Source organism: Garra rufa, chromosome 18 (genome assembly GCF_049309525.1).
Source record: "Garra rufa chromosome 18, GarRuf1.0, whole genome shotgun sequence".
Lineage (NCBI taxonomy): Eukaryota > Metazoa > Chordata > Actinopteri > Cypriniformes > Cyprinidae > Garra > Garra rufa.
Window position 1 is genome coordinate 24,782,654 of NC_133378.1, and position 21,699 is coordinate 24,804,352.

Here is a 21,699-nt window from a genome sequence, read left to right on the forward strand (position 1 = left end):
CTAAATAAATTTGATAGAAAAATTAAAATCAAAAAACGCAAAACTTTGGGTTAATAAAATAATATAAAATAAAAAAGTAAATAAAACAGGCCTAAATGAATACGAAATGAACACAGGACAACGAAAAACGAGATTTAAACTATGCAACAAAATACAAAAATAACAAAATCATTTACTTACATACATGCAATAAAATATATATTTACACAATTCTCACATTCTGAGGATAAATCACTGAATCAAGTTTTTTAAATGAATCACTGAATCTAATCATTCTAAAGAGCTACTGGATACTGTCTATTGGAATCCTGAAGTCAAATAAAAATAGCATTAAAATTGTATATTATAAATGATATATTTTGATAAAAAAAAAATTAAATCAAAACTTTGGGTTAAATACGTAAAAGTAAATAATATATGCCTAAATGAATACTAAATAAACACAGGAACCATGAAAAAAACAAAAATAACAAAAACAACCTTCACTTACGTTGTGTGCAATAATATATATATAAAGGAAAAGCCACATTCTGTAGAAGAATCGATGAAGCCAGCCCCAAGTCTAGCTAATTAAAACCACTTAGGATCAGCCTCAGTCTGTTATGAGAGTCTCTCACATTTATGCAAAATGTGATACTTGATATTTGTGAAAATGGCTTGTGATTTCCATGTGTGCGGCATACAGTGAAAAGCTTTTAATGCTCTTAGAGATGCCTTTAGGACATCTTGGCAAAATATAAAAGCGCAACAGGGCTTCACTGCCCGACCAACCAAAAACACAGACACACAGGGCGTATGATTAAAAGGTTTGACTGGACACAGATGAGTGCACTTGGTTTTATACTGTGGGTATTGCTGCGCTGCCAAACACTGTATCACTGTCCACCAACCTCTGTGTGAACTTAAGACTGCGGCTTTGCTCAGACAAAAAAACAAGTCACCACGTGCCCACCGGATACACAGGTCTGGGAAAGCCACATCCATCAAAACAGTGATTTTGTCTGATATGTTAATGTGGGAACGGATCGGGGAAGTACAAAATCACAATGGTAATATTGACTTAAGGAACTCCTTTATAATCCCGCAGGACTTTTATACCAGGCACATCCGTCTCGGTTGATCTGATCACAAGCTGACAGAGCTAAATACATGTGGAGATGCTGGTCGGCTTCACAGAAGGTCAAAATTCAAATTAAAATAACCACTTTACAAGCTCTTTCAGAAGAAAATCTTAAAATCTGATCTTGAACAGTCACTGGGGATGCATTTGAGACTGAAAACAAACAAGGCCACCATAAGGCATTCGGTCAGTTATGATTTGGAGAGCCCACAATGCTCAAGTCCAATTGGCCCACAATGCATTGCAACCCTGTCTCCTCCTCTCTGTCCTTTCTTTCTCCTACAGAGATTCAACCACACAAATGTACGCAGAGGGACAATGAGAGTCCTCATCACACAAAAGCTTGTGGCACTGAGGGGTACAATGGGGCTTTTGTGGAATGTGTAGAGAGGAAGATGTGCAGGCAAAACACTACGGCCTGTATCGAATCAATTCGCCCATACCATCCAACCACAGCTCATACACTGACCTCACACCCACAAACTACTCCAAACAGAGTTGAGGGCGTTCGGGGCGTAACGTTAGCTACCCAAAAAAACTGTCAGTCATGAACAGGTCTAGACAGAGCCTGCAGCCTTTTTTGTATTTTGAGGGAAATTGTGCAGAATTAATTTGTAAGGTGACATATCATGAAAATCTGACTTTTTCCGTGTTTAAGTGCTATAATCAGGTCCCAGTTCCACACAAGTATGCGGAAAAACGAGCATGTCAGATATCGCTCCCCTGTGACGTTAATTTTACTGCCCCTTGATCTGTAGGTTTCCACCCATGGTGCTTTCATTTTGTTTTTACAAGAAACAACAGTGTACCAGTTCTAACACCATGGCAAAAGTTAGAGCAAAACATGTTAACTGTTCTGTCATTGGCTGCACAGACGAGCACAGAACACTATTTCCCAGCCTCAGAGACGACAAGAGAGCAGTGGATTTATTGATTTATTAACTGTATATTACACTGCTGCCCCACAGATCTAATATAAACATGCAATTTCTGTCCCAGATGTTTATCTTCACAGACATAACCGTTTTCGTAGCTCATGTGTTTTTAACACAGACTTGTGTGAATTTGACAGTTTAAAGGAACACTCCACTTTTTTTGGAAATAGGCTCATTCTCCAACTCCCCCTTAGTTAATAAGTTGAGTTTTAGCGTTTTGAAATGCATTCAGATGTTCTCCTGTTCTGGTGATATTACTTTTAGCATAGCTTAGCATAGATCATTGAATCCTATTAGACCAGTAGCATCACGTTCAAAAATGGCCAACGAGTTTCGATATTTGTCCTATTTAAAACTTGACTCTTCTGTAGTTATATCGTGTACTAAGACCAGCGGAAATGTAAAGCTGCGGTTTTCTAGGCCGATAGGATTAGGAACTACACTCCCATTCCGGCGTAATAGTCAAGTAAGTTTGCTGCCGTAACATGGCCGAAGCAGGCGCAGTAATATCACACAGCACATGTGGAAATGCTTACTTCCGTCAACATATCCAACGTGACTTTGGTATTGCCATTCTGGTATTGCCATCGATAGCAAGGGTCGATCTACCTGATGAGGAAGTGGCATGTGTCGCAACATCCGAGGACTTGCAATGCTGCATCTTGCAGTAGTAGATTTTTTTTTTCCGGTTTGGCAAAATAAACTGGAAAAACGTCACACGCCGAGTGGACCTAATGGCCAGCTGTCGCAAGAGTAAGTTATTCCTGCAACCACTACAATATATAATATAAAGATTTTGAATGCATACTGTCAGTTTGCATTTTCAGGCTTATATTCATGATGTACACTTTTACTCAAAACTCACTTTAAAACGCCACCGACTGTTCGCAGTAACTTTCTTTTGCAATCACACGTGGAATTTGGTCATAGCAAATACTGTAAGCCAACTGTTCGCCCAAACCTAGTCGTCAGGGGTTGTATTTCATAGGTAACGTTAGCCAACAACAACAGCAATTAGTCACGTTACACTTACAGCCATGGGCGATGCTCCTCGTTGTCCTGTCTACTCTGAAGATTGCTGGGATGGCCGTGTCCTATCACAGCCCCTTACACTGCACATAACCATAGCTAATCGCACACAGGTAAATCCAGCCACTAACAATTTACCAGCTGCAACTCTGACAGCTGCAACTACCGGAATTACACAAACTTAGTGCCGGTCATATTGGAAGTTACCTAGCTGGGAACTAATTTCAGGCACTGTGTGATATTACTGCGCCTGCTTCGGCCATGTTACGGCAGCAAACTTCCTTGACTATTACACTGGAATGGAAGTGTAGTTCCTAATCTTACCGGCCTAGAAAACCGCAGCTTTACATTTCCGCTGGTCTTAGTACACGATATAACTACAGAAGAGTCAAGTTTTAAATAGGACAAATGTCGAAACTCGTTGGTCATTTTTGAACGCGATGCTATTGGTCTCATAGGATTCGATGATTTATGCTAAGCTATGCTAAAAGTGATATCGCCAGAACAGGAGAATGACCGAATGGATTTCAAAACGGTAAAACTCAATTTATTAACTCGGGGGGAGTTGGAGAATGAGCCTATTTCCAAAAAAAGTGTAGTGTTCCTTTAATCGCAAGAAGACATGAAAGAGAACTTAGTTTAGTAACGTTACTCACATGCCGTTGTGTTTCTGCTTCCACTCAAAATAGGTATTTTCAAAATGATGTAATAAATGATCTGTGGGTTTTTTGTGCTGAAACTTCAGACACATTCTGGGGACACCTAAGACTTATATGTAAAAAAAAAAGGGCATAAAAGGTCACCTTTAACAGAAAAATCCATACAGGTTAGAAACAACTTGAGTAATGAGTAAATGCTGACAGAATAGTAAAGTAAGGTAAAAATGTGTGTACTACACATTTCTGAGTAGCTGATAGTATTATGGGTTTAAGAAAATTGAATAATTATGAATATGCAAAGTGTGACATAACATCTGCAGGATTTTCTGCAGGAGCAGATTTAACATGGACTTAGTCGTGCCGTATAATTTAAAGGAATGTTGCTGGTTAAATACAAGCTCAGCAGAAATGTTTGTAAAAACAAAGTGAAAATGTGTTGACAGTTAAGGACTTAAAATGAAAATATGGATCAATGTACAGCAGTTCACCCACTGACATGTATTCCAAGTCAATTTCTATCAACAGCAGGTTTCTTTCGTTTATTTTATATATTACAGTACAAGTTGAAACAATTTCTAAGGTATGCCACAAAAGTGGTCAAAAGGCATTAATTTGAATTATGAACACTCTTTTAGACCAGTGTATCTAAACCAGGAAACTTTCTATCATCTATATTATATTTTGTCATTATTATTTTAAATTAAAGCTGCAAGCAGCGATGACCGGGCCCTCGCCGTCTGTGCAGTCGCCATCCCGATAGCATCAGGGAAACGGTGCCCAGTAGGCAAATGCATTCACAGTAACCCTTTGGACTAACCCTAACTGTCTCTCCTCCTCTCTGACTCATTCTCTTACCACCCATCCCCCCTCCTTACACTCAGCCACTTACCACACAAACACACACATAGAGTGCAGAGCAGAATGAGATCAGATATGTTTTTTTTTTTTTAATTCGTGGAGTTTTGTATAATTATGAAATGAATTGTGCTTGATAAGAATGAATAGTTATTTGTATGAAAAAAGTTTCAAAGAGTTAGGATGCTGCACTTTAAATATATAATAAATCATTGAAAATGGAAAATGAAATTCTAAGCACGCTATCTGCCTCAAAAACACAGGAAACAAATATTTGAATGTATTTTTTATTTTTATTTATTTGCCATGGCAACAGCATTTGATGCATCAGGGGCGCCTTTACAGACTCGGCCGTGTTTTTACATTATTCTGATGAAGTTTGAATAAAATCGAGTACAAATATATTGTCCGTTGTTCGTTCGTGTTTGTTAGTTCATTAACCATTGTTAACAAAAGAGACCCTATTTTAAATATTTACCATGTTTTATGATCTACAACCATTTTTAAATATTATTTTAATGATCTATAAGCATCTGTGAAATAATTATAAACAAATATATTAAAAATAAATACATATTAACTTAGTTGATATATTTGTTTCTCATTCTAATTAAGTGAACTGAGCAGTATAGTGTCATACTTATAAGATTTTTTGTTCTATCAGTGAGAGTGTATATATGTATTTAAATCATATAATTTTTCCTTAAAAGATGAAAAAAAAAAGATTTTAATGCTCTTTAAGCACCTATAAAAAATAATTATGTATAAGTACACTGACAATACAGTACATATCAACTGATTCTATGGATTATTGTCATTCTTATACACTGAGAATGAGCTAAATAGCATTAGAGGTCAAATGATTCCTTATCTTATGAGGACCTCTAGTGTTCATCCCTGGTATTAGAGCTTTAATCAGACAAATTTAAATGACACTTTTAATGTTTTTGGGGCCTCTGAGCATGATAACATTTTGAAACTACACGTATTTCCTAAGAATTTCTTGTTCTTATTATGTAAAAAGTTTTGATGAGTTAGAATAATGCAATTTAAAGATATATGAATATAACTCTTCATCTTTTTTTATTGTTACTTTCATGAATCGCCACATCAACACAGTTCAAGATATCCCAAAGCCGTTCACAATATAGGGAACATTTTCCCAATATTCTGATGATGACGATAAGAACATGTAATTCATGATGATAACAAAATGTTATTATTGCTTGCTTTACGTCCACCACTTCTGCTTAAATGTCATCGTTACCTATCTGTTCAATATGTGTGTGGATATTGCTTTGCAGGTGACTCCTGTTATAAGACATCACTTTTAAGCGCTACATAACTAAGAATAAATTAGGAAAACGGTGCCCAGGTGGCACATGCATTCACAGTAACCCTCAGCCAGTTTGGATTTAAAGTTTACAGAATTGAAAGGGTTACATTTTAAAATCAACACACAGACACATACACACTAAATATACAATTTTACCATCCAGTTTCATTTGTTAACATTGTTAACATGAACAATAATTAAATAGCATTTATTAATGTTAATTAATATTAACCTAAAAAAGTACTCATATATTGTTTAAAGGTAAATTAGTATCTTTTAACATTAGTTTATGTACTGTGAATTAACATGAACATGAACACAGTTTTCAGATGTTTCGAACAGATAACAGCAAAGTTTGTTTTGTTGTCAAAGTTTGTCTTGAAATTGTTAGTGTTTTTTTATTGAATCTAAAATTTAAATTATGAAAATAAATGTCTATCAATGAAGATAAATCGCTCATGCTAAAAAGTTGTATCTTTCTTAATCTTTTGCTATGTGACTGAATAGGACAAGTTCATGGTACAGTTCAGTAAAAAATAAATAAAAAAACAACAACTGCAAAATACAAAGAATGAAAGAGTTCGTGACCCTTTATAATTTCTCAAAGATCAGACTCTCAAAGTTCAGACATATGTGACCCTGGACCACAAAACCAGTCATAAGGTTAAATTTTACAAAACTGAGATGTATACATCATATGAAAGCTCAATAAATAAGCTTTCTATTGATGTATGGTTTGTTAGGATAGGACAATATTTGCCCGAGATACAACTGTTTGAAAACCTGGAATCTGAGGGTGCAAAAAAATCAAAATGCTGAGAAAATCACCTTAAAAGTTCTTCAAATTAGGTTCTTAACAATGCATATTACTAATCAAAAATTACATTTTGATATATTTATAGTAGGAATTTTACAAAAAATCTTCTTGGAACATGATCTTTACTTAATTTCCTAATGATTTTTGGCATAAAAGAAAAATCAATAATTTTGACCCATACAATGTATTTTTGGCTATTGCTACAAATATACCCCAGCGACTTAAGACTGGTTTTGTGGTCCAGGGTCACATATTAATGTAGATTGCACATTGCACATTGCTGTAGTTTAATGTGCATTTTCCTCAAAGATGGTCTTAAGAAAAACAGCATGTTCCACTGGTCTCTCTACCTTTCACCCCTCCCCCCTTCAGTCACTTAGTGTCAACACAGACAGTCAGCCCAGTGACAGCAGGTTACTGAGTTCTTTTTTTAATTTTCTTTAATTCATAGAAGCTTGAATAATTATGACATTACCAGCACTTGCTCATAATGATTAGATCTCTGTGTGAAAAAAGTTTTAAAGAGTTTGGATGCTGCACTTTAAAGATATAAAAAATTAGGGTTATGTTTTTTACTACATCTTTAAAAAATCACCACGTCAACACCGTTCAAGATATCCCAGATCCGCTCGCAATTTAACATCTTCAGAATCTTCTCTTCATGTTAAAAAAGTTTGGTGTGAAAAGCTTTTTGTTCTTAGAAGAAGTGTGAATTTGTTTACAGCCTGATTTTTCAAAAAATCCACATTCAAATCAAAATAGCCGGCTTCCTGTTGGTCTTAGCTAATGAGTTTAATTTAGAAAGTTGTCCAGATTGATGAGATCAATATATGTACAGAGTTTGGTGACTGTAGGTAAAACTAACCCCCCAACTTTTGTCAAAAGATGGCGCTATAGAGTGCCTGCTCCACGCCCATTTATGACCTTTTGCCAGTGTCTAACTATCATTAATATTGATGTGTGTGTTGAGTTTCATGAAATTCTAAGCATGTTATCTGCCTCGAAAAGACAGGAATCTAATTTTAAAGTTTGAGACGTTGCCATGGCAACAGCATTTGATTTATCATCGACCCCTTTACATATTCTTATCGGCCATGTTTTGACATTATTTTGATGAAGTTTAAAGAAAATCAAGTAAAATTAAGAGGCTGATTTCAAAGCATTTTGAAAATGACACGCTTCCTGCTGCCAGTTGGTGGCGCTATAACTTTGACTCATAATAGTCACATTTATGGAATCGGGATTATACAAGGAACAAATTGGTGAAGTTTCATCAGAATCAGGCAATGTGTGCAACAGTTATTAGACACTTCCTGTTTCTCATTTCTCGCCATAACTTTGTCGCCTTGCCACGGCCAAACCGTTCGAGATATCAAAAATCCCCTCGCAATTTAGCGTCCCCAATGTCTTGAGATCATGCTGGCCGAGTTTGGTGACAATCCTATGGAAATCCTGGGAGGACTACGTTAAATTCCAGAGCATGCGCTTTTTAAACAGCCCTAAATATCTCACTTCCTGTTGCGTGGAGCCCATGACATAGAGTACAAAAGTTGTTCGGCTTGATGAGTTCTATATGTGTACCGAGTTTCATATCAATACGTGCAAGTATGTGTGCGCAGTACATCAAGTTTTCAAACTGTGTTCCAGGGGGCGCTGTAAAGGCCCTGAACCACGCCCGGGTCCCAGCCTCTGTGGCATCCGGACGACGGCAGATTCCAACGTGTGTGCAAATTTTCAAGAGTTTTTGAGTATGTTAAGGCCCCCAAAAGTGCCCCAACGGTTGAAAAAAAATAAAAATTAAAGCTGCAAGCAGCGATGAACGGGCCCTCGCACCCGGGCTCACCGCCGACCGGTGGCTTTAGGAAAATAGCAAACGGTGGGCATTATGCTTTTAAAATAGTAAATGTAGGAAAAATAGATCAAAGTCACTTAAATGTGCCAAACCTCCTGCTGCCAGCTGGTGGCGCTATGCCTGTAACTGATTATTGGCATGTAGATGTGTTCAGGCCAGCACTTTCATCAAACATATGAAGTCTGGTGCAGATTGACCTTGGTATGTTTAAGTTAGTGCAAGATATGATATATCCTGCTGTCAATAGGTGGCGCTATGATAATATCTGAATATTGGCCTTAAGATGTCTTCAGGCCAGGACTCTTATCAAACATGTGAAGTTTGAGGCAGATTGGACATTTTATGGCTGAGTTATAACAACTTCTATGTCCATGACCAAACATCAAACTTTGTCAGGCCACCACGGACATGCCCTTCAACGAAAACTCAAGATCTTCGCAATTTAACATCACTAAAGCCTTTTTATTAGACTGACCGATTTTAGTGTTGATCTGTATAAATCTCTTGGAGGAGTTTGTTGTAGAGTACAGCATGACACTTCCTGTTGCCAGCAGGTGGCGCTATGACTATAACTGAATATGGGAATGTAGATGTCTTCAGGTCAGGAGTGTTATCACACATGTGAAGTTTGGGACAGATCGGACATTGTATGCCTGAGTTATAGAAACTTCCTTTTTCATGGCGAAACATCGAAATTTGCGAGACCGCTATGGACACGCCCTCCAATGAAAACTCTAGATCTTTGCAATTTAACGTCACAAAGTGCTTTAGATTACACTCAGCAAATTTGGCGTTAATCCGGATAAATCTCTAGGAGGAGTTCGTTCAAGTACGAGGCCTGAAAATGGCAAAAATGACAAAATTTGCTGAGAAAAAAATAACCGACTTCCTGTTGGGTGTCAAATTTTGCTCCAAGAGGCTTTTTTGTAGGTATTGGACCCTATTTTAAATAGTTACCATGTTTTATGGTCTACAAGCATTTTTAAATATTATTTTAATAGTCTATAAGCATCTGTGAAATAATTATAAACAAATATATTGAAAATAAATACATATTAACTTAGTTGACTTTTTGGCCTTTTTGTATTTGTTTCTCATTCTAATTAAGTGAACTGAGCAGTATAGTGTCATACTTATAAGATACTTTGTTCTATCAGTGAGAGTGTATATATGTATTTAAATCACATAATTTTTCCTTAAAAGATAAAAAAAATATTTTAATGCTCTTTAAGCACCTATACAAAATAATTATGTAAAATTACACTGACAGTACAGTACATATCAACTGATTCTATGGATTATTGTCATTCTTATACACTGACAATGAGCTAAATAGCATTAGAGGTCAAACGATTCCTTATCTTATGAGGACCTCTAGTGTTCATCCCTGGTATTAGAGCTTTAATCTGACGAATTTATTTGACACTTTTAATGTTTTTGGGGCCTCTGAGCATGATAACATTTTGAAACTACACGTATTTCCTAAGAATTTCTTGTTCTTTATATGTAAAAAGTTTTGATGAGTAAGAATAATGCAATTTAAAGATATATGAAAATAACTCTTCATCTTTTTTATTGTTACTTTCATAAATCACCACATCAACACCGTTCAAGATATCCCAAAGCCGTTCACAATATAGGGAACATTTTCCCTATATTCTGAGGATGATGATAAGAACATGTAATTCATGATGATAACAAAATGTTATTATTGCTTGCTTTACGTCCACCACTTTTGCTTAAATGTCATCGTTACCTATCTGTTCCATTTGTGTGTGGACATTGCTTTGCAGGTGACTCCTGTTATAAGACATCACTCTTAAGCGCTACATAACTAAGAATCAATTAGGAAAACGGTGCCCAGTTGGCACATGCATTCACAGTAACCCTCTGCCAGTTTGGATTTAAAGTTTACAGAAATGAAAGGGTTACATTTTTAAATCAACACACAGACAAATACACACTAAATATACAACTTTACCATCCAGTTTCATTTGTTAACATTGTTAACATGAACAATAATAAAAAGCATTTATTAATGTTAATTAATATTAACCTAAAAAAGTACTCATATATTGTTTAAAGGTAAATTAGTATCTTTTAACATAGTGTATGTACTGTGAATTAACATGAACATGAACACAGTTCATGTGGGTATACAACAATAAACAATAAAGTGCTCAATAAACACTTCATTCTTTCAAAATATCTTTAAAAATCAAGTTGGGTATTGTAATGGGGCGATATATAAATATAACTCATCTTAAAATGGTACAATTTTCAGATGTTTTGAACAGATAACAGCAAAGTTTGTTTTGTTGTCAAAGTTTGTCTTGAAATTGTTAGTGTTTTTTTTTATTGAATCAAAAATTTTAATTATGAAAATAAATGTCTATCAATGAAGATAAATCGCTCATGCTAAAAAGCTGTATTTTTCTTAATCTTTTGCTATGTGACTGAATAGGACAAGTTCATGGTACAGTTCAGTAAAAAATAAATAAAAAACAACAACTGCAATATACAAAGAATGAAAGAGTTCGTGACCCTTTATATTTTCTCAAAGATCAGACTCTCAAAGTTCAGACTTATTTATGCAGATTAAACTACAGCAATGTGCATCTCCTCAAAGATGGTCTTAAGCAAAACAGCATGTTCCACTGGTCTCTCTCCCTTTCACCCCTCCCCCTTCAGTCACTCTTAGTTTCAACACAGACTGTCAGCCCAGTGACAACAGTTTACTGATTTCTTTTTTTAATTTTCTTTAATTCATAGAAGCTTGAATAACTATGATATTACCAGCACTTGCTCATAATGATTAGATCTCTGTGTGAAAAAAGTTTTAAAGAGTTTGGATGCTGCACTTTAAAGATATAAAAAATTAGGGTTATGTTTTTAAAAAAATCACCACGTCAACACCGTTCAAGATATCCCAAATCCGCTCGCAATTTAACATCTTCAGAATCTTCTCTTCATGTTAAAAAAGTTTGGTGTGAATACCTTGTTATTCTTAGAAGGAGTGTGAATTTGTTTACAGCCTGATTTTTCCAAAAATCCACATTCAAATCAAAATAGCCGGCTTCCTGTTGGTCTTAGCTAATGAGTTTGATTTAGAAAGTTGTCCAGATTGATGAGAACAATATATGTACAGAGTTTGGTGACTGTAGGAAAAACTAACCCCCCAACTTTTGTCAAAAGATGGCGCTATAGAGTGCCTGCTCCACGCCCATTTATGACCTTTTGCCAGTGTCTAACTATCATTAATATTGATGTGTGTGTTGAGTTTCATGAAATTCTAAGCATGTTATCTGCTTCGAAAAGACAGGAATCTAATTTTAAAGTTTAACACGTTGCCATGGCAACAGCATTTGATTTATCATCGTACCCTTTACATATTCTTATCGGCCGTGTTTTGACATTATTTTGATGAAGTTTGAAGAAAATCAAGTAAAATTAAGAGGCTGATTTCAACGCATTTTGAAAATGACACGCTTCCTGCTACCAGATGGTGGCGCTATAACTTTGACTCATAATAGTCACATTTATGGAATCGGCATCATACAACGAACAATCTGGTGAAGTTTCATCAGAATCAGGCAATGTGTGCAACAGTTATTAGACACTTCCTGTTTCTCATTTCTCGCCATAACTTTGTCGCCTTGCCACGGCCAAACCGTTCGAGATATCAAAAATCCCCTCGCAATTTAGCGTCCCCAATGTCTTGAGATCATGCTGACCGAGTTTGGTGACAATCGTATGGAAATCCTGGGAGGAGTACGTTAAATTCCAGAGCATGCGCTTTTTAAACAGCCCTAAATATCTCACTTCCTGTTGCGTTAAGAAAATGACATAGAGTACAAAAGTTGTTCAGCTCAATGAGTTCTATATGTGTACCGAGTTTCATATGTGTACGTTCAAGTATGTGTGCTATATGGCCCTAAAAATTCCAGGGGGCGCTGTAGAGTCCCCTTGCCACGCCCCGGTACCAGCCTCTGTGACGTCCTGATGGCCGCATATTCCGACATGTGTGCAAATTTTCAAGAGTTTTTGAGCATGTTAAGACCCCCTTAAGTGCCCGGAAGGTTAACAAAAAATAAAAAATAAAAAAATAAGAATCCTTAGGAAAACAATAGGGCCTTCGCCCTTTTGGGCTCGGGCCCTAATTAAAGCTGCGAGCAGCGATGAACGGGCCCTCGCACCCGGGCTCACCGCCGACCGGTGGCTTCAGGAAAACAGCAAACGGTGGGCAGTATGCTTTTAATACAGTAAATGTAGGAGAAATATGTCAAAGTCACTTAAATGTGCCAAACTTGCCGCTGCCAGCTGGTGGCGCTATGCCTATAACTGATTATTGGCATGTAGATGTGTTCAGGCCAGCACTATTATCAAACATATGAAGTTTGGTGCAGATTGACCTTGGTATGTTTGAGTTAGTGAAATATATGAGATATCCTGCTGCCAACAGGTGGCGCTATGATAATATCTGAATATTGGTCTTTAGGTGTCTTCAGGCCAGGACACTTACCAAACCTGTGAATTTTGTGGCAGATCAGACATTTTCAGGCTAAGTTATAACCACTTCTATGTCTATGCAGAAACATCAAACTTTGTCAGGCCACCACGGACATGCCCTTTAATGAAAACTCAAGATCTTCACAATTTAACATCTCTAAGGCTTCAAGATCAGACTGACCAAATATAATGTTGATTTAACTAAATGCAATCAATGCAAGGACTTCAGATAAATGCCAACTGTGAACCAGTATGCTACAAATGATGATAAGAACATGATTCATGATGATAGCAAAATGTTATTATTGCTTCCTTTACATCCACCACTTCTGCTTAAATGTCATTGTTACCTATCTTTACAATTTTTGTGTGGATATTGCTTTGCTGGTGACTCCTGTTATAAGACATCACTCTTAAGTGCTACATAACTAAGAATCAATAAGGAAGACGGTGCCCAGTTGGCACATGCATTCACAGTAACCCTCTGCTAGTTTGGATTTTAAGTTTACAGAATTGAAAGGGTTACACTTTAAAATCAACACACAGACACATACACACAAAATATAAAATGTTGCCATCCAGTTTCATTTGTTAAAATTAACTATATTAGTTAACATGACCAATAAATAAATAGCATTTATTAATGTTAATTAATATTAAGCTAAAAAAAGTATTCATATAGGCCCGGTTTCGCAGACAAGGCTTAAGCCTAGTCCTAGACTAAAATGTAAGTCTGAGTTGTTTCAACTGAAATAAAATTGCACTGATTGATTTTAAAATATATCAGTGCCTTTATTTTGTCTCAAGATGCACCCCAGTAATGTTTTTTTCTTAGCATGTTCATAAAAATTACTTAAATGTCCTAATTGAACTATAGTCTAATCCTGGCTTAGTCTAAGCCCTGTCTGGGAAACCGGGCCATAAAGTTTATGTACTGTGAATTAACATGAACATGAACACAGTTCATGTGGGTGTACAGCAATACACAATAAAGTGCTCTATAAACTCTTCATTCTTTCAAAATATCTTTAAAAATCAAGTTGAGTATTTTAACGGGGTGATAAATACAAATAAATAAAAAACAACAACTGCAAAATACGAACAATGAAAGACTAAGTGACCCTTTATATTTTCTCAAAATATCAGACTCTCAAAGATCAGACATATTTATGTAATTAAAATACATATGTGCATTTTTTGTTCAAAGATGGTCTGTAGGATGGCTCTCTACTCTGTCACCCTCTCTGCCTCTCACCCCTCCCCCCTGCAATAATGAGCTTCTCTGTGCCTGACTGAACGCACACACATACTGTAGAGACATTCACCAGAGTGACAGCAGGTTTCTGAGTTATTTTTTAAATTTTCTTTAATTCATTGAAGCTTGTATAAAATTTATATTTCCAGCACTTGCTCAGAATGATTAGATCTCTGTGTGAAAAAAGTTTTAAAGAGTTTGGATGCTGCACTTTAAAGTTATAAAAAATTAGGGTTATGTTTTTTACTACATCTTTAAAAAATCACCACGTCAACACCGTTCGAGATATCCAAAATCCGCTCGCAATTTAACATCTTCAGAATCTTCTCTTCATGTTAAAAAAGTTTGGTGTGAACAGCTGGTTGTTCTTAGGAGTAGTGTGAATTTGTTTACAACCTGATTTTTCAAAAAATCCACCTTCAAATCAAAATAGCCGGCTTTCTGTTGGTCTTAGCTAATGAGTTTGATTTAGAAAGTTGTCCAGATTGATGAGAACAATATAAGTACAGAGTTTGGTGACTGTAGGAAAAACTAACCCCCCAACTTTTGTCAAAAGATGGCGCTATAGAGTGCCTGCTCCACGCCCATTTATGACCTTTTGCCAGTGTCTAACTATCATTAATATTGATGTGTGTGTTGAGTTTCATGAAATTCTAAGCATGTTATCTGCCTCGAAAAGACAGGAATGTAATTTTAAAGTTTGACACGTTGCCATGGCAACAGCATTTGATTTATCATCGACCCCTTTACATATTCTTATCGGCCGTGTTTTGACATGATTTTGATGAAGTTTAAAGAAAATCGAGTAAAATTAAGAGGCTGATTTCAAAGCATTTTGAAAATGACACGTTTCCTGCTGCCAGTTGGTGGCGCTATAACTTTGACTCATAATAGTCACATTTATGGAATCGGCATCATACAAGGAACAAACTTGTGAAGTTTCATCAGAATCAGGCAATGTGTGCAACAGTTATTAGACACTTCCTGTTTCTCATTTCTCGCCATAACTTTGTCGCCTTGCCACGGCCAAACCATTCGAGATATCAAAAATCTCCTCGCAATTTAGCGTCCCCAATGTCTTGAGATCATGCTGACCGAGTTTGGTGACAATCCCATGGAATTCCTGGGAGGAGTACGTTAAATTCCAGAGCATGCGCTTTTTAAACAGCCCTAAATATCTCACTTCCTGTTGCGTGGAGCCCATGACATAGAGTACAAAAGTTGTTCAGCTCGATGAGTTCTATATGTGTACCGAGTTTCATATCAATACGCGCAAGTATGTGTGCGCAGTACATCAAGTTTTCAAACTGTGTTCCAGGGGGCGCTGTAGAGGCCCTGAACCACGCCCGGGTCCCAGCCTCTGTGGCGTCCGGACGACGGCAGATTCCGACGTGTGTGCAAATTTTCAAGAGTTTTTGAGTATGTTAAGGCCCCCAAAAGTGCCCCAACAGTTGAAAAAAAATAAAAAAAATTAAAGCTGCAAGCAGCGATGGTAGGGCCCTCGCACTCGGGCTCACCGCCGATCGGTGGCGAATGGTGGGCACTATGCTATTAACACAGTAAATGTAGGAGGAATATGTCAAAGTCATTGATATGTGCCAATCTTCCTGCTGCCAGCTGGTGGCGCTATGCCTATAACTGAATATTGGCATGCAGATGTGTTCAGGCCAGTGCTTTCATGAAACAAATGAAGTTTGGTGAAGCTTGAACATGGCATGCTTGAGTGTAAGTCATGACATATCCTGCTGCCAACAGGTGGCGCTATTATGAAATATTGGCTTTTAGATGTCTTCAGGCCAGGACTATTGGCAAACTTGTCAAGTTTGGTGCAAATTGTACATTGCATGCTTAAGTTAGTGTAAAACAAGTAATTTGCTGTTGCCAGCTGGTGGCGCTATGACTATAACTAAATACTGGCATGTAAATGTATTCAGGCCAGGACTCTTATCAAACATATTAAGTTTGGGGCTGATTGGACATTGCATGCCTGAGTTACAGTAACTTCCTGTTTCATTGCATTAAGAGTATGCTTTAGCACTTAGCTAAATGTTGCTAACATGTTTCTAGCATGTTGCTACCCTATTTAACACTTGTTGATATTATTAAAATGTTGCTTGGCATCCACAACAGTATTAAACATGTGACTTCCTGATGCCAGCAGGTGGCACTATGACTATAACTGAATATGGGCATTGGCTTGTGTTCAGACCAGCACTCTTATCAAACATATTAAGCTTGGGTCAGATTGGACATTGTATGCATGAGTTACACTTATTTTTCTTTGTATTAATATCATGCTTTAGCTCTTAGCTAAGTGTTGCTAGCATGTTTTAACATGATTCTAGCATGATGCTAGCCTATTTAAAACTTGCTAAAGCTTTTTAATATGTTGCTAGGAGTCCGTAACACCATTTAACATCACTTCCTGTTGTCAGCAGGTGGCGCTGTGACTATAACTGAATATGGGCATGTATATATATTCAGGCCAAGAGTCTTATCAAACATGTGAAGTTTGGGGCTGATTGGACATTGCATGCCTGAGTTACAGTAACTTCCTGTTTTATGTCTTTAACAACATGCTTTAGCACTAAGTAAGTGTTGCTAGCATGTTTGAGTACGTTTTAAACTAGTTTAGCACTCAATGGCTTTTTTAGTGTGTTGCTAATAGTGTGTCACAGTGTTAAACATGTCACTTCCTGTTGACAGTAGGTGGCGCTATAACTATAACTGAATATTGGCATGTAGACATCTTCAGGTCACGACTGTTATCAAACATGTGAAGTTTGGGGCTGATTGGACATTGCCTGCCTGAGTTACAGTAACTTCCTGTTTCATTGCATTAAGAGCATGCTTTAGAACTTAGCTAAATGTTGCTAACATGTTATAGCATGTTTCTAGCATGTTTCTACCCTTTTTAACAGTTGTTGATTTTTTTTTTAAATGTTGCTAGTCATCCACAACAGTATTAAACATATGGCTTCCTGTTACCAGCTGGTGGCGCTATGACTATAACTGAATACAGGCATGGGCGTGTGTTTGGGCCAGGATTCTTATCAAACATGTTAAGTTTGGGGCTGATTGGACATGGTATGCCTGAGTTAGAGTAACTTCCTGTTTTATTGTATTATTAGCATGCTTTAGCATATTAGCTAAGTGTTGCTAGCATGCTTTATTATTTTTGTAGCATGTTGAATATTAAGTTTGGGTCAGATTCAACAGTATATACATGAGTTACAGCAATTTCCTTTTGTATTTGTATTAATAGCATGCTTTAGCTCTTAGCTAAGTGTTGCTAGCATGTTTTAGCATGTTTGTAGCATGTTGCTAGCCTATTTACGACTTGTTAACGCTTTTCAATATGTTGCTAAGAGTCCGTAACAGTGTTAAAGATGTCATTTCCTGTTGTCAGCAGGTGGCGCTATGACTATAACTGAATTTGGGCACTGACATGTGTTCAGGACCGGACTGTCATCAAACATGTGAAGTTTGAGGCAGATCGGACATCGTATGCCTGAGTTATAGCAACTTCCTTTTTCATGGCGAAACATCAAAGTTTGTCAGGCCGCCACGGACACGCCCATCGACGAAAACTCTAAAGCTTCGCAATTTAACATCGCAAAGGCCTTATGATGACACTCAGCAAATTTGAAGATGATCGGATAAAAACTGTAGGAGGAGTTCGTTAAAGTACGAGGCCTGAAAATGGCAAAAACTGCACAAAAATCGTACAGGAAAGTCAATATAACGGACTTCCTGTTGGGTTTCGGATGTTGCACCAGGAGACTTTTTTGTAGGTATTGGTGTGTTACATATGTGTACCGAGTTTCGTACATGTACGTGAAACGTAGCTCGAGGCGCACTCCGTTGAAATTTTATAGGTGGCGCTATCGAGCCATTTTGCCACACCCACTTTTGAAAACCATATCAGATGTAAATTTTCGCCAGGTCTGATGCGTGTGCAAAGTTTCGTGAGTTTTCGGGCATGTTTAGGCCCTCAAAAAGACTTTTCATTTTGGAGAAGAAGAAGAAGAATAATAATTAAAGCTGCAAGCAGCGATGAACGGGCCCTCGCACACGGGCTCACCGCCGACCGGTGGCTTTAGGAACACAGCAAACGGTGGGCAGTATGCTTTTAATACAGTAAATGTAGGAAAAATAGATCAAAGTCACTTAAATGTGCCAAACTTCCTGCTGCCAGCTGGTGGCGCTATGCCTATAACTGATTATTGGCATGTAGATGTGTTCAGGCCAGCACTTTCATCAAACATATGAAGTTTGGTGCAGATTGACCTTGGTATGTGTGAGTTAGTGCAAGATATGATATATCCTGCTGCCAATAGGTGGCACTATAATAATATCTGTATATTGGCCTTTAGATGTCTTCAGGCCAGGACTCTTACCAAACATGTGAAGTTTGAGGCAGATCGGACATTTTATGGCTGAGTTATAACAACTTTTATGTCCATGGCGAAACATCAAACTTTGTCAGGCCGCCATGGACACGCCCTTTAACGAAAACTAAAGATCTTCACAATTTAACATCTCTAAGGCCTCGAGATCAGACTGACCAAATATAATGTTGATATCATTAAATCTCTAGGAGGAGTTTGGTACAAGTCATTCCTGTTGCCAACAGGTGGCGCTGTGATTATAATAGAATATAGGCCTTCAGATTGGTTCAGGCCAGGACTCTTATCGAACATGTGAAGTTTGAGGCAAATCGGACATTTTATGGCTGAGTAATAACAAGTTTTATATCCATGGCGAGACCACGAAATTTGCCAGGCCGCCACGGACACACCCTTCAACGAAAACTCAAGATCTTCGCAATTTAACATCGCTAAAGCCTTTTTATTAGACTGACCGATTTTGGTGTTGATCTGATTAAATCTTTTGGAGGAGTTTGTTGCAGAGTACAGCATGACACTTCCTGGTGCCAGCAGGTGGCGCTATGAGTACAACTGAATATGGGCATGTAGATGTCATCAGGTCAGGAGTGTTATCACACATGTGAAGTTTGGGGCAGATCGGGCATTTTATGCCTGAGTTATAGCAACTTCCTTTTTCATGGCGAAGCATCGAAATTTGCCAGGCCGCCACGGACACGCCCTCCGATGAAAACTCTAGATCTTCGCAATTTAACGTCACAAAGGGCTTTAGATTAGACTCACCAAATTTGCCGTTGATCCGAATAAATCTCTAGGAGGAGTTCGTTCAAGTATGACGCCTGAAAATGGCAAAAATTACACAAATTTTGCTAAGAAAATTAAAAATAACCGACTTCCTGTTGGGTGTCAAATTTTGCTCCAAGAGGCTTTTTTGTAGGTTTTGGTGTGGTACATGTGTGTACCGATTTCTGTGTATGTACGTGAATCACAGCTGAAAGCGCACACCGCTGAACGTCTAAAGGTGGCGCTGTCGAGCCATTTTGCCACACCCACTTCTGAAACCCAAATCAGACGTAAATTTTCGCCAGGTTTGATGTGTGTGCAAAGTTTTGTGAGTTTTCGGGAATGTTTAGGTCCTCTAAAATGCGATTCACTTTGGAGAAGAAGAAGAATAATAATAATTAAAGCTGCAAGCAGCGATGAACGGGCCCTCGCACACGGGCTCACCGCCGACCGGTGGCTTTAGGAACAGCAAATGGTGGGTAGTATGCTTTTAATACAGTAAAAATAGGAGAAATATGTCAAAGTCACTTAAATGCGCCAAATTTCCTGCTGCCAGCTGGTGGCGCTATGCCTATAACTGATTATTGGCATGTAGATGTGTTCAGGCCACCACTTTCATCAAACATATGAAGTTTGGTGCAGATTGACCTTGGTATGTTTGAGTTAGTGAAAGATATGATATATCCTGCTGCCAACAGGTGGCGCTATGATAATATCTGAATATTGGCCTTTAGGTGTCTTCAGGCCAGGACTCTTACCAAACCTGTGAAGTTTGAGGCAGATTGGACATTTTATGGCTGAGTTATAACAACTTCTATGTCCATGGCGAAACATCAAACTTTGTCAGGCCGCCACGGACACGCCCTTTAACGAAAACTCAAGATCTTCACAATTTAACATCTCTAAGGCCTCTAGATCAGACTGACCAAATATAATGTTGATATCATTAAATCTCTAGGAGGAGTTTGATACAAGTCATTTCCTGTTGCCAACAGGTGGCGCTGTGATAATAATAGTATATTGGCCTTCAGATGTATTCAGGCCAGGACTCTTATCGAATATGTGAAGTTTGAGGCAAATCGGACATTTTATGGCTGAGTTATAACAAGTTTTATATCCATGGCGAGACCTCGAAATTTGTCAGGCCGCCACGGACACGCCCTTTACCGAAAACTCAAGATCTTCACAATTTAACATCACTAAGGCCTTTATATTGGACTGACCGATTTTGGTGTTGATCTGCATAAATCTCTAGGAGGTGTTGGTTGTAGAGTACAGCATGACACTTCCTGTTGCCTGCAGGTGGCGCTATGACTATAACTGAATATAGGCATGTAGATGTCTTCAGGTCAGGAGTGTTATAACACATGTGAAGTTTGGGACAGATTGGACATTTTATGCCTAAGTTATAGCAACTTCCTTTTTCATGGCGAAACATCGAAATTTGCGAGGCCGCCACGGACACGCCCTCCGATGAAAACTCTAGATCTTCGCAATTTAACGTCACAAAGGGCTTTAGATTGGACTCACCAAATTCGGCATTGATCCGAATCAATCTCTAGGAGGAGTTCGTTCAAGTACGAAGCCTGAAAATGGCAAAAATGACACAAATTTTGCTGAGAAAATTAATAATAACCGACTTCCTGTTGGGTTTCGGATTTTATCTCAAGAGGCTTTTTTGTAGGTATTGGTGTGTTACATATGTGTACCGATTTTTGTGCATGTACGATAATCACAGCTGAATGCGCACACCGCGGAACGTGTAAAGGTGGCGCTATTGAGCCATTTTGCCACACCCACTTCTGCAACCCATATCAGATGTCCATTTTCGCCAGGTCTGATGTGTGTGCAAAGTTTTGTTAGTTTTTGGGTATGTTTAGGCCCTCAAAAATGCGATTCATTCCGGATAAGAAGAATAATAATAATAATTAAAGCTGCAAGCAGCGATGAACGGGCCCTCGCACACGGGCACACCGCCGACCGGTGGCTTTAGGAACACAGCTAATGGTGGGCAGTATGCTTTTAATACAGTAAAAATAGGATAAATATATGAAAGTCACTTAAAAGTGCCAAATTTCCTGCTGCCAGCTGGTGGCGCTATGCCTATAACTGATCATTGGCATGTAGATGTGTTCAGGCCAGCACTTTTATCAAACATATG

The 21,699-nt window shown here is 37.9% G+C and overlaps 1 protein-coding gene across 1 annotated transcript in view; it reads right to left on the bottom strand.

Moving 5' to 3' along the window:
* Positions 1 to 21,699, bottom strand: part of lrp1ab (low density lipoprotein receptor-related protein 1Ab) — a 198,379-nt gene that overhangs the window by 100,404 nt on the left and 76,276 nt on the right. The gene's annotated exons all lie outside the window — the stretch shown is intronic.